Source organism: Ochotona princeps, chromosome 15, assembly GCF_030435755.1.
Source record: "Ochotona princeps isolate mOchPri1 chromosome 15, mOchPri1.hap1, whole genome shotgun sequence".
Taxonomy (NCBI): Eukaryota; Metazoa; Chordata; class Mammalia; order Lagomorpha; family Ochotonidae; genus Ochotona; species Ochotona princeps.
The window spans coordinates 52,961,086-52,973,405 of NC_080846.1; the positions used below are offsets into that span (position 1 = coordinate 52,961,086).

A 12,320-nucleotide genomic window follows, 5' to 3' on the forward strand; every position below is an offset into this window, starting at 1 on the left:
CTGGGAACGCAGTGGACAGCCCAAGGCCTTCGAACCCTGTGCCTTATTGGAGACCCAGAAGCTGTTTCCAGTTCTGGTCGTTGCCATCTGGAGAGTAAACCAACAGATGGAAGATCTCCCTCTCTGTCTGTGTGTACTCTGCCTTTGAAATAGGTAAACGGGGCCCAGCATGGTAGCTTAGTGGTTACAGTCCTCGCCTTGCACATACAGGGATGCCACATGGATGCCAGTTCTACTTTCAGCAGCCCCACTTTCCATCCAGCTTCCTGTGACCTGGGAAAGCAGTAGAGGGCAGCCCAAAGCCTTGGGACCCTGCACCCGCGTGGGAGACCTGGAAGAAGCTCCGGGCTCCTGGCTTTGGATCAGTTCAGCTCAGGCCGTTGTGGCCGCTTGGGGAGCGGGTCAGTGGACAGAAGATCTTTCTTTGTATCTCTCCTCTTCTATATAAATCTGACTTTGTAATAAAAATAAATAAATCTTAACAAAATAAATAAGCAAATAAATCTTTTTTTAAAAATCAAACACAGAAAGTAATTGTTGGCAAGCATGTGGAGTCATTAGAACCCTTATATACTACTGTGTTCCTGTGGGAACGCAGAGTGGCTCAGCTGCTACAGAACACAGAACGGCAGGTCTGCAAACAGAAGCGGTGAGCATTTGGCTTAGTGTGTCCATCAGAGTTCCTGGGTTCAAATCCCAGCTCCAGCTCCTGACTCCAGCTTCCTGCTAATCTAGACTCCGAGAGGCAGCAGTGATGAACCAAGTGAACGGGTCCCTACCCCACGGTAGGAGGGCTGAGTCCCTCTGGCTCCTGCTTCTAACTACAGCCCAGCCTTCGCCACTGTGAGCATCTGAGGAGCAAACCAGGATGAGGGAGCTCTCTCTGTATGCCTGTTTCATTAAAAAAAAAAAAAAAAAACTATGAAAATTCAGAAATAGTTATCATTTCACTTCTGGAAACATACATCCAAAGAGACTAAAGTACAGGTCTGAGAGCCCACGAGCTGCACATTCACAGCACCAGCCACAACTGCCAGGAGGTAAGGGCACCCTGAACGTTCACACAGATGAAGGCAGACTCCAGCCAGCACACACAGCAGAAGCCCACTCGTCCCCGGGGTGGGCGCGAGAGCAGGGGTGAGGAGCTCCCGGGACACCGCGGCCTGCACCACGGTGCCTGCATCCGGGTCTGGCTCTGCTTCCACCCCAGCTTCCGGCTCACGTGCGCCCTGGGAAGCAGCAAGGTTGGCTCACGCACCTGGGTCCCTGGCTCCCACATGGAGACCTGGAAGGAGGGCCTGGCTCCTGGCCTGAGGCGGAAACTCCTCAAGCCCAACTATCACAAGCAGTTAACGAGTGAACACAGTTTTCTGGTTTTTTTCCCTTTATCTCTCTCCCTTTAAATTAGCTAAAATACATTAGCAAATACATATTTTTTATTCTAAGCCAGTTACCTAAACACAGAAATGGGACCAGAGTTGTAGCACAGCACGTTAAGGTGCTGACCGAGTCCTGGCTGCTCCACTTGGGGTCCAGTGCCTCACTCACGTATCTAGAAGGGCTGCAAGGATGCCCTAAGTGTTTGTGCCTCTGTGCCCATGTGAGAGACGGAGAAGCTGCTGGGTCCCACCTGGCCCAGGTGAACAACTGTAAAATCAATTCCTAAAACTCTACATTTCAAATAAATAAATATAAGGTAAATGCTTTATGACTCCACTTATACAAGGTATTCAGTCAACTCAAAACAGAAGGAGAACTCAACACCAGGGGAATGCGGGTGAGGGAAAGGCAGAGGCGGTTTTCAACAGACATAAGACAGCTCTGGGTATACCTGCACAAGACGAATGTATAAAAACGACTGAACTTGTACATTTAAAAATGGTGAAGACTAAATTTTTTTGTGTATGGCAGCATCATTTAAGACACTAGGGGCTGGCACTATGCAAAGTAGGTTAAGCCTCCATCTGCAGCACCACATCCCATATGGACACTGCTTCAAGTCCCAGTGGCTCCTCTTAACATCCAGCTCCCGGGCCCGGCGCCATGGCCTAGCAGCTAAAGTCCTTGCCTTGAATGCCAGGATCCCATATAGACTTAAGTTTTAATCCCGGCAGCTCCACTTCCCATCCAGCTCCCTACTTGTGGCCTGGGAAAGCAGTGGAGGATGGCCCAAAGCCTTGGGACCCAGCACCCGTGAGAGACCTGGAAGAGCTCCTGGCTTCTGGTTTCGGACTGGCACAGCACCAGCCGTTGTGGTCATTGGGGAGTGAATCATTGGATGGAAGATCTTTCTGTCTCTCCTCCTCTATGTATATATATATCTAACCTCGCAATAAAAATAAATATTTTAAAAGGGCCCAGGGAAGGCCCGGCAGCGTGGCCTTGAACACACCAGGATCCCATATGGGAGTCGGCTCTAATCCCGGCAGCTCCACTTCCCAGCCAGCTCCCTCCTGTGGCCTGGGAAAGCAGTCGAGGACGGCCCAAAGCTTTGGGACCCTGCACCTGTGTGAGAGACCCAGAAGGAAGAGGTTCCAGGTTCCCGGCTTCGGATCCTGGCCGTTGTGCTCACTTGGGGAGTGAATCATCGACGGAAGATCTTGCTCTCTGTCTCTCCTCTCTGTATATCTGACTTTGTAATAAAAATAAATAAATCTTAAAAAAAAGGGGGGGCCCGGCGTGATAGTGTAGTGGTTAAAGTCCTCAGCTTGAACACGCCCAGATCCCATATGGGAGCCGGTTCTAATCCCAGCTGCTCCACTTCCCATCCAGCTCCCTGCTTGTGGCCTGGGAAACCAGTCAAGGATGGCCCAAAGCCTTGGGATCCTGCACCTGTGTGGGAGGCCTGGAAGAGGCTCCTGGCTCCTGGCTTTGGATCGGCTCAGCTCCAGCTGTTGCGTTCACCTGGGGAGTGAATCATTGGACGCAAGATTTTCCTCTCTGTCTCTCCTCCTCTCTGTATATCTGCCTCTCCAATAAAAGCAAACCTTTAAAATAAATAAACATTTTAAAAGAAATAATTCTGCCTTTCAAATAAAAATAAATAAATCTTTAAACTTTCCCAGAAAGCAACTACGTACATACTGCTTAGCATCACCGACCTGATAACTGAAGTTTAACCTTGTGTGTTCATTCCTTTTTTTTTTTTTTTAAGTCAGAAAGAAAAAAAGCATTTATTTAAAGTCAGAGGGAGAGCCACACAGAGGCCCACGGGTCCCCTGCCCAATCAGCCACAAAGGCAGGAGCGCAGCAGGTGCACAGCCAGGAGCTTCTCCCTGGTCTCTCATGGATGCAGAGGCCCAAGTACTTGGACCATCTTCCATTGCTTTGCCAGGTGGATCAGCAGGGACCTGGATCCGAAGTTGTGCAACCATGATCCCGCTGGCACCCACAACGGTGATGCCACAGCGCTGGCCCCCTCACAATTTCATGGTTCACATAGGACTGAAATTGCTACAGTTCCCGAAAAATGACAGAGAGCAAGCGTGATGTCCACACCCCTTGTCAGACTGCCTTGTCTGAATCCTGGCTCTGCTTCCAATGCCACCTTCCAGCTAACGCACACCCGGGAGGCAGCAGCCAACAACTCAGGTGTTTGGGTCCCTGCCACCAAGCCGGGAGCTGCAATCTGAGTTCTTGGCTCCTAACTTTGATCTGGCATTGATCCTGCTACTGCAGACATTTGAAGAATGTATTAGCAAATATATCTCTGCCTTAAAAAGAAAAAGAAAAATTAAGAAGAAAAAAGGGGAACAGGCGGGGGGGGGCCAGGTGTTAGGCGAGTAATGCAGCTGCCTGAAACACCTGCATCCCCGCCGAGTGTTCACTCAAGCCCTAGCTGCTGGTTCTCATCTCGCTCCCCGCTAACGCACCTGGGAAACAGCAGACAACGGGACACGCACCTGAGCCCTTGCCACGCAAGCGGAAGACCTGGCTTCTAACCTGGTCTGGCTGCAGGCCTGACTGTGACAGTGAACCAGCGGACAGACCTCCCAGGGCCAGGGCTGTGACATGGTACGTTAAGTCACCAGCTGAAGAGCCAGCATCCCAGGAGTGCCAGCCTGAGTTCCCACAGCATCACTTCCAATCCAGCTCCCTACTGATGTGCCTGGAAGAGCAGCCAAAGATGCCTCCGGGGACTTGGGTCCCACCACCCTTCCGAGAGACCCAGAGTTTCTGGCTTCTGCCTTTAATCTGGTCTAGACGTAGCCACTGTGGCCACTTGGGGAGTCAACCAGCACATGGAAGACTCATCTAGCCCCATCCCCATAACTCCACCAAATGAGTACATCTTTCAAAAACATTCTATTTACCTGAGTGACAGACAAGGAGAGACAAAGAGCTCTTCCACCTACTGGTTCACTCCCCGGCTGCTATACTGCCTCATTTCCAATCCAGCTTCCTGCTATGGTGCCCGGGAAGGCCACAGCACATGGTCCCAGTCCCACCCCTGCGTGCACAGGGGAGTGTTAGCTAGAGGCCTAACTATGCTTCCAATTCAATGTCCTGCTAATCAGCTAGGGAAAGAGGGTGATGGACCAAGGATCGGAATTCCTAAAACCCTTCAAAACCCTGGCTCGAGCTCCCAGCTCCTGCCTTCAGCAGAGCTAGGCATTTGCAGCATGAACCAAAGCTCAGAGCCCTTCGAGCTGGCATCGTAACGTAGCAAGTGAAACTGCCATCTGCGATCCCACTGGGGTGCTGGTTTGTGTCTTGGCCTGCTCTCCTTCTGATCCAGCTCCCTGCTAACCACCTGGGAAAAACAACAGGAAACAGCCCGAAAGTTTGAGCCCCTGCTCCCACGTGCAAGACCAAAAAGAGTTCCTGGCCCGTGACCTTGGCCTGGCCCAGCCCCAGCCACCAGGACCACCTGGGGAGGGAACCAGGGGACGGGATATCTCTATCTCTCCTCCCCTCTAACCCCGCCTTTCAAATAAATTTAAAAAATAAACCTTGGAGGGTCTGCAGTGGTACTCCAGTAGCTGAAGTCCTTGCTTTGCATCCACCAGAATCCCATATGGGTGCCAGTTTGAGTCCTGGCTGCTCCACTTCCAGCTCCCTCTCTGTGGCCTGGGAAAGCAGTGGAGGACGGCCCAAAGCTTTGGGACCCTGCACCCACGTGGGAGACCCAGAAGAAGCTCCTGGCTTCTGGCTTCAAATCAGCTCAGCTCCAACTGTTGTGGCTACCTAGGAAGTGAACCAGAGGATGGAAGATCTTCCTCTGTCTCTCCTTCTCTCTGGAAATCCTCCTTTCTAATATAAATAAATATTTTTTAAAAACTTTTAAAAATAAACTTCAGGGTGAAAGAATTGAACGGACATTTTTCAAAAGAAGAGATTCAAATGGCTATCAGACATATGAAAAGATGCTCAGGCTCCCTAGTCAACAGGGAGATACAAATGAAAACCACATTGAGGTACCACCTAACTCCAGTGAGGATGGCCTACATTCACAACACCTGCTGGTGTGGATGTGGGGAGAAAGACACCCTCCTTCACTGCTGGTGGGAGTGTAGGCTAGTACAAACATTCTGGAAATCAGTATGAAGAGTGCTTGGAGAACTGCTAATAAACCTGTCATATGACCCAGCTATCCCACTCCTAGGAATATATTCAAAGGAAATAAAAACTGCATCTAGGGCCCAGCGGCGTGGCCTAGCAGCTAAAGTCCTCGCCTTGAACACCCCGGGATCCCATATGGACGCCGGTTCTAATCCCAGCAGCTCCACTTCCCATCCAGCTCCCTGCTTGTGGCCTGGGAAAGCAGTTGAGGACGGCCCAAGGCTTTGGGACCCTGCACCAGCGTGGGAGACCCGGAAGAGGTTCCAGGTTCCCAGCATCGGATTGGCGCGCACCGGCCCGTTGCGGCTCACTTGGGGAGTGAATCATTGGATGGAAGATCTTCCTCTCTGTCTCTCCTCCTCTCTGTATATCCGGCTTTCCCATAATAATAAATCTTAAAAAAAAAAAAAAAACCTGCATCTGAGCAGAGTAAATCCTATATTTACAGCAGCTCAATCTACAATAGCAAAGAATGGAACCAACCCAGCTGCCCATCCAAAGAGGAGTGGTTACAGAAACTGTGCTGTATCTACTCCATGGAATATTACTCAGCCATTAAAAAGAGTGAAATTAAACCATTTGCAACTAGATGGTCCTAACTAGAGACCATTTTGCTGAGTAAAATAAGTCAATCCCAAAAGGACAAATACCATGTTCTGATATAAGGCAGGCTTCGTGCAAACTAAGCTCAGTAACCCTTTCCATACTGTTTTTGCTACATCCCAGCTGTTTTGATGTTTTTGTTTTCATTTTCATTTTTTCCAAGTAATTTCTTTTCTCTTGTTGAACTCATCACTGGGTCATGGATTGCATGGTGGCATCATTTTATCCCAGACCCTATGGAATGCTACCATATAATTCAGAATAAACTTCAGAATAAAAATACAATAAAAGGCGAAAGATATGAATGCAAGGGGCCTGCAGCCAAAACTAGTTTAATCCAAGGCCATGTTTTTTTCCCTTCCACGCTGCTCCTCTTCCAGGAACACCCTCACGTTTAGTTTTGTTCCTGCCCCAGGCCCCTCCTTCCTTAATGCTTCCATTACGGCTTACACATGTTTCTAACGAGGCTACTTTAAACCTGTGTAACGCAATGTCTGCTTCCCTCACTTCTAAGCCCCTACAGCACATCAGGTGGCCCACGGGAAACTTCAACAAACCAAGCACAGGGCTCCTTCTCCCCTGGTGAACACAGCTTTAATTCCCTCGCCCCCTGGTAAACCCGAGGGCTGGCCGTTCCCATCCGCCCTCAAAATTACTTTGATCAGTCACAATCCCATCCTCACATATTCCCGCCCGGCTTCCTCTCCAGGGGTCCCGGGGTTGCTCTGGCAAACTCCCCGAGTGCCCCAGCCTTGCGCAAGGCCTGGGTATCGTTGCCCTCGGCTCAGCGCCCCTGTCACAGCCTCATCGCTGCAGCTCCCCACGGGCACACAGCCCCGTCCCCGGTCCCAACGCCTCCCAGCTGTCGCTTCCACTTCTCCCACGCCTACTTAACAGCGATGTGCAACAGAGAACTTCTGCACCCTACAACTTCAGACACGGGGCGACACCGGGGCAAAGAAAGAAAAAAAAAACAAATCCCGTCCTTGGCAAACACGGGGTGCCCGGGCCGGCTCGGTGGGGCCTGCCGCCTGCCGGCCACGCGCGGCCCTGCACGGACGGACGTCCAGGGGCGCCCCAAGGGCCAGCGCCACCCCGGGCGTCCGCGCGGGGACCGGGGGCCCCTCAAAGCACGCGGGAGGGCACGGCGCAGCGACGCCCGCCCGCTCCCGGAGCCCCGCCGTCAGCCCGAGCCGGGGCCCGCCGGTGACCTCCCCTCGGCCGACCAGGCCGGCGGCGAGCCGGGGCCGGGACGACCGGCACGAACGTTCGAACGTTCGACGACCGGAAGCGCGGCGGCCGCGGGGAGCGACCGGCAGCCCCACCCCCTTCCGCCGCGCCCCTCCCCCACGGCCGCCCGCGCGCGACCCCCGGGCAGGACGTGCGACCCGACGTGTCCACCGCGGCCGGGGCCGCCCCCCGCCCCCACTCACCCGCGGATGCCGCCTCGTCGCCGTCCGGGGCGGGAACTTTGCAACTGGCCGCCCCCGCCTCCCTCCCAGATGGCCCCGAGCTGCCGGCCCACTTCCTCCCCCACGCCCTGCGGCGGCAGGGGACGCGCCTCCCGGTCCGAGGGTGGGTCGGGCGGGGCGGGGAGCAGCGGCGTCACCGAGCGGCCGACCGGCCCGAGCTGCTGTGTGCTCGGCACTCAGGGCCGCCGCCGCTCGGGCGGCATGATCTCCAGCAGGCCGGGGGCGGAGCGGGCGGGGCGGGGCTCCGTGCGGCCCGCCGTGTGCGTCAGCGCGCCTCACGTGACGCCGCGCCGCCATCGTGGGCCCGCCTCCCGGAGGTGAGCTGCCGGGTACGCGCACGGGAGCGTAGGTGGACGCGGCTTGTCCGCTCCTATCGCTCCCTTAGCCTGGGTGGACGCGGCTTGTCCGCCCCTTCCTTGCCCCCTTGCGCGGGAGCCTGAGGTGGACGCGGCTTGTTCGCTCCTTGCTCACCTGCTGGCCGTCACCCACATCTGTCCCAGAGCGGTGGCCTGTCCGACCCACCCTCAGCCGAGCTGTTGACAACAGTTATTTTTATAACGCTACAAAAGCAAGTCAGTGTCCATTTCTCAAGTTTTTACCCATTGCTTTGCCAAACGGTAGTTCTAGCACTGTACTGATAGCGAATGATAATCAGATTTTCTAGAACACGCAACGAAAAGTTCCAAGGTTTTTCTGGAAACATCCCCAGTATCAGAAACACTGTGGAGCCCTCTTGCCGCTCTCTCCGCCCCCATTAAACACTACTGAGAACGATGTGGACGATTAGAAAGCATAAGTTTTTAAAACAATTACTGTAACTTGTACTTTAGATATGCAAAAGGATGCAAGTAGAATTTAGAGAATATGCCTAAAATGTTAATTTCAATATCTGATTTGGAAAAACAACGTTTTCACTATTAACTGTTGGAGGCAGTTATCTTGTTTTATTTTTGACAATCTTTACAGTTAATTAGGGTAAAAAGGTTCAAGGGCTATAGGAAAGTGGGTAAGAATATTATTTCCATATTGTTTCCTTCGTGTATCTGATGAAAAGGGGGATTTTAAGGGAGAAGCCCCACCCAGTCTCCCACCCACCCCAGGTCCCCGATGTGGGGCATGCTCCGAGGGTCATGCTCAAGTGGTTTTGATAGTTCACAGTTATGAATCGCTGCCAATCTTGCCACTCCAAGCACGATGAGGTCGTTGAAGAATCCACTGATTGACATAGTCCATCATAGAGTCTCCATTTGCCCAGTATTTTGCTGCCAATAGCTGAGGTGGTTGATTGACTTGTTCTGTCCTCTGTCTTTTCATGGTTAGGGTTCTGAGCCCGGCAGTTTGATTGGGGAGATCCCCGAAAAAACTTTGTCTGAGGTGTTCCCAGGACAGATTCTTGTATGTACTAGCAAGTACAGGGCCCGGCACAGTCCATCTCCACAATCAGCTGGTGGTTGCAATTGCTGGGTTGATTCTGTTTCCAGCCCTGACTTCCACTGGAACCAATGGGTGCCGCAGTTCAGCCTGGTTCTGCTCAGCACACACTCGGCGCTCACATAAACCAGTGGGAGCTGCAGCCTAGTCAGAGCGACCCACAATAACCCCACCAGGCCTGCCCCCTACCCTGGTTGGCCAGTTCGTGTGCCCGACTAGTCCAGTCTGTCCCACATCCCATTTGGCTCTTGTACTTGTCACTGGGTATTAAAGCTTAGTTCCATCTAACCAGCTCAACTATCCAGCCTTCACGGATGTTGTTGGGTGCCTCTCTGTCTAGCCACCCCAGCCCCCATCCTAGTCTTTGTGCCCTCCCTTACGGGGTAGTAACCCAAGAGGGAGGAGCCCACTATTTCCCTCCCAGGCCTCTCCCACTCTCGGATTATGCACTCTGCAGGTGGTTCTGTGGTTTGACTTGACAGAATTAGCCCCCATTGCCAGCTTCTGCCATCTGATGCTGCAGCTAAGCCCAAACAACCCTCACCCACTCTAATTTTGTTTGCACCAGTAGGAATAATCAGCCCAGCCTGGCTTTTCCCTGATCTAGGCCACATGAGGCGCACAGGTGTTGTAGCCCTGCTTAGTCTGGTCTGCCCCCATCCCAGCTCACCCTCTCCAGTGGGGGTAGCTGTCCAGCAAGGGAAGCCCCACTTATTCCCCCTTGCCGGCTCTGCCCCCTCCTTTCCTGGTTCTCAGGTGTGCTGGTTGGGTGCTGCGGTCATATCTGGTACAGGCAACCTCGCCTTGGCAATCCATGTGTTTCATTTATTTTTACTTTAAGTATAGCTTACATAGTTGATAGGAATGCATGCTCACACGGACTTCCGGCCAGGGTAGGGAGGATGAGGTCTGGAGGAAGGTGGGTGGGATGTTTCAGTTCTTTTTTTCCCTCCTGTGTCCACAAAGGTGGCTGTGGAGGGAGCCTCTTCTTGCTGTCAAACTACTTCAGGTCCTGAGGCTAGGAAACAGTCCTTTGATAACACCTCAGAGACCCTAATGAGGCCAAGAGTTCTGAGGGTGTTACTTGAGTAGGTTTTGATAGTTCTGAGATGTTCTTGACTTCAATGCTCCAATTGAGAAAATCTCCCCAAGGTCTGTTGGCTGACCAAGTCCATCTTAGTGCATTCACAGGCCCAGGAACAGGCTGCAAAGCTTGGCCAGGAGAGTTGCCCAGCATGTTCTGCTTTCCATCCTCTGATGAGGCACGCAGTGTCCCCTGCTGTCATGTCCCCTGTGTGCATCTAGACATGCTGTCTACTGCACGGGCATCAGCAGCTGAGGAGGCCCAGGTCTGATACATGTACCCCAAGGTCGGACACCACATCTGGCGATTCTGTGTCCATCAATCTACTTGGGGAATCCCTCAGGAAACTTCGCCCGGGGTACCTCAGACTTGGCTCTTGTGTGAACCAGGTAGTGCAATGTCAGCTTTAGCTCATCACCTGCACCACAGTGGATGCGGCTGCCTGGTCAGTTCTGCCCCAGCTCCTTCTTTCACTCAAACCGGTGGAAGCTGCAGCCTAGCCCAGTCTAGCCCACCACAGACTCAGTTGTCACACACAACAGTGGGTTCTTACGGCCTAGTCAGGTAACACCCACCCCCCAGCCCTGGTTTTTGTGCCTGTTGGCATGTGGTATGCCTTGAGGCCTAACCCAGACTGCCCTGTATCCCATCTGGCTCTCGTGCGCACTTCTAGGTGCTACAGCTCAGGATTAGTTTGATCTGCTCCCAGACCCAGTCCACACACATGCTGAAGGTACTGCTTCTTTATGTAGCCTAGCTTGTCCCCAGCCCTGGCTCTTGTACTCACTAGCCGGAGCTGCAGCCTAGCAGACGAGTGCCTACATTTCCCCTACCAGACCCACTCCCACTGCCAAGACAGGGGACACTGTGTGCCATCCTGACCTGGCTTACACCCAGTCCCAGCACCTGGCAGCAGGTACCTGGAAGCTCTGCTCTCAATGCAGCTCTCTGCTAATAAACTTGGGAAAACAGCAGAAGATGAACCAAATGTTTGCAATCCTGGCTTCAGCCTGGCTCAGCCTGGCCATTGCAGCCATTTGGGGAGTGAAACAGTGGACGAAAGATAGCTCTCTGTAAGTCGTCTATTTTTTTTAATTAATTTATTTATTTTCTTATTGGAAAGTCAGATATACAGAGGAGAGACAGAGAAGATCTTCCATCCGATGATTCACTCCCTAAGTGTCCACAATGGAAGAAGCTGCACTAATCCGAACCCAGGAACCAGGAGCCTCATCCCGGTCTCCCATGTGGGTGCAGGGTCCCAAGGCTTTGGGCCATTCTCGTCTGTTTTCCCAGGCCACAAGCAGGGAACTGGATGGGAAGTGGAGCTGTTGGAATACGAACCAGCACCCGTATAGGATTCCAGCACATGCTGGGAGTGGAGTTTAACCACTAGGCTACTGCGCTGGGCCCTCTGTAAGTCTTTAAAATAAGAATGTTTAACACAAGAATGATAAAGAAAAGGAGGGAGAGACATCTTCCACTTGCTCTGTTCCCAAGTGCCTGCAGCACCCAGGGAGGACCAGATCATAGTCAGGACCTGGGACTCCACCCAAGTGTGCAGTGTGGTGGCAGGGACATGAGCAGCAAGTTAGGGCACCCCGAGTCCTGGCTTCTATGTCCTCTGCTTAGCTTTTGCATTGTGATGGTCTGCTTTATCTATTTTTCTTTTTCCCTTTTCTGTGCTTTAGTTGTTACAAGAAAATGTTGCCTGTTCAAAGCTCACAGAGGTTTACTTTTAGGTTTTCTTTAAAAGCTTTTAGTTTCACAATCTGTCATGCTCCTTTCCAACTTGGCTCCAACTAAATGGCTCCCGCAGAGAAGGGCTGGGAGAAGGAAAAGAGCCATTCGACCATCAAGGAGGTGGTAACATGGGAGTGCACCAACCGACACAAATGAATCCATGGAGGGAGTGGGCCTCAAGAAGTGGGCCTCCTGGGCACTCAAAAAGAGATCCGGAAGTTGGCCATGAAAGGGGCAGGGGCTCCAGATGTACACAGACACGAGGCTCAACAAAGCCGCGTGGGGCGAAGGAGAGAGGAACGTCCCATGTCACACCCATGCGAGATTATCCAAAACGTAACGAGGATGAAGGATTGTCAAACAAGTGCTATGCTTTTGCTTACCGTCACCATTTTCAAAAACCTACTAGTCAGGCCTGGTGTGGT

General features: G+C 52.5%; 1 protein-coding gene across 2 annotated transcripts in view; it reads right to left on the reverse strand.

The window, feature by feature from the left end:
* ATF1 (activating transcription factor 1) overlaps positions 1 to 7,872 on the reverse strand; it is a 52,625-nt gene extending 44,753 nt beyond the window's left edge. The window contains exon 1 of one of the 2 annotated variants that reach the window (XM_058673477.1): positions 7,599 to 7,872. The gene's annotated coding sequence lies outside the window, so the exon portion shown is untranslated. The remainder of the gene's footprint in view (positions 1 to 7,598) is intronic. The other variant, XM_058673475.1, reaches the window with a different exon arrangement.
* Between the last annotated feature and the right edge of the window lie 4,448 nt (positions 7,873 to 12,320).